At 55.1% G+C, this 1,440-nt stretch overlaps 1 non-coding gene across 1 annotated transcript; it reads left to right on the top strand.

The window, feature by feature from the left end:
• Positions 1-562: 562 nt before the first annotated feature.
• On the top strand, positions 563-633 carry TRNAI-GAU (transfer RNA isoleucine (anticodon GAU)). The gene has a single exon. It is a non-coding gene; the product is annotated as a tRNA-Ile (tRNA).
• The last annotated feature ends 807 nt before the right edge of the window (positions 634-1,440 follow it).

The following is a 1,440-nucleotide window of genomic DNA, read 5'->3' as shown; positions in this document are numbered from 1 at the left end:
CCCCCCCAGATACCCGCAGATCAATTCTCCATGATTTTCGATGGGAATAAATCTCCATAGGGAATAATAGAGTTCCCAGCAGACATTTCCCTCCCCTTCCCCCGCTTTCTGACGACCCTGAAGCCAGGGAGGGTCTCCAAACTGGGGGATCCCCTGCCCCCACCTGGGGATTGGCAACCCTATCCCAAAATCTCAGGCTAGATGGAAAGGCCAGCGCGAAAGCGCCTCGGGGCACCCCGTTAGGGCAGGCCTGCGGCTGGTAGGCTGGTGCCCGGGCAGCAGTGGCGCGCGCCTTCCTGTCTTCAGGCTAGTTTGATCACGAGTCTTGCCTTGGGGGAGCCGCTGGCTGCAGGCAATTGAAAGTTTTCGTGGCCAGCTGCATGTGCCCAGAATGACAGTGGGAATGGGAGGGACGGTGGCTCAGGGGAGGGACGGTGGCTGAGTGGCAGAGCCTCTGCTTGGGAAGCAGAAGGTCCCAGGTTCAATCCCTGGCATCTCCAAAAAAGGGTTCAGGCAAATAGGTGTGAAAAACCTCAGCTTGAGACCCTAGAGAGCAGGGGAGGGACAGTGGCTCAGTGGTAGAGCATCTGCTTGATAAGCAGAAGGTCCCAGGTTCAATCCCTGGCATCTCCAACCAAAAAGGGTCCAGGCAAATAAGTGTGAAAAACCTCAGCTTGAGACCCTGGTGAGCAGGGGAGGGACGGTGGCTCAGTGGTAGAGCATCTGCTTGGGAAGCAGAAGGTCCCAGGTTCAATCCCCGGCATCTACAACTAAAAAGGGTCCAGGCAAATAGGTGTGAAAAACCTCAGCTTGAGACCCTGGAGAGCCACTGACAGTCTGAGAAGACAATAGTGACTTTGATGGACCCAGGGTCTGATTCAGGAGAAGGCAGCTTCATATCTTAATATGTTTGGGGAGGGACAGTGGCTCAATGATAGAGCATCTGCTTGGGAAGCAGAAGGTCCCAGGTTCAATCTCCGGCATCTCCAGCCAAAAAGGGTCCAGGCAAATAGGTGTGAAAAACCTCAGCTGGAGACCCTGGAGAGCCACTGACAGTCTGAGAAGACAATACTGACTTTGATGGACCCAGGGTCTGATTCAGGAGAAGGCAGCTTCATATCTTAATATGTTTGGGGAGGGACAGTGGCTCAATGGTAGAGCATCTGCTTGGTAAGCAAAAGGTCCCAGGTTCAATCTCCGGCATCTCCAAAAAAGGGTCCAGGCAAATAGGGGTGAAAAACCTCAGCTGGAGACCCTGGAGAGCCGCTGCCAGTCTGAGTAGACAATACTGACTTTGCTGGACCCAGGGTCTGATTCAGGAGAAGGCAGCTTCATAGGTTCAACCCCGGCTGGCCGCTCTCGCCAGCTGCACGGATCCGACGCCCAGTAAATCTAGGGGAGCGGCTGCTCCTAGGTTGCAAAGGGCGCCCCGGCTCCCGT

Source organism: Heteronotia binoei, chromosome 17, assembly GCF_032191835.1.
Source record: "Heteronotia binoei isolate CCM8104 ecotype False Entrance Well chromosome 17, APGP_CSIRO_Hbin_v1, whole genome shotgun sequence".
Taxonomy (NCBI): Eukaryota; Metazoa; Chordata; class Lepidosauria; order Squamata; family Gekkonidae; genus Heteronotia; species Heteronotia binoei.
The sequence above is the reverse complement of the archived record's forward strand: the minus strand, read 5'-3'. Positions and strand labels throughout refer to the sequence as shown.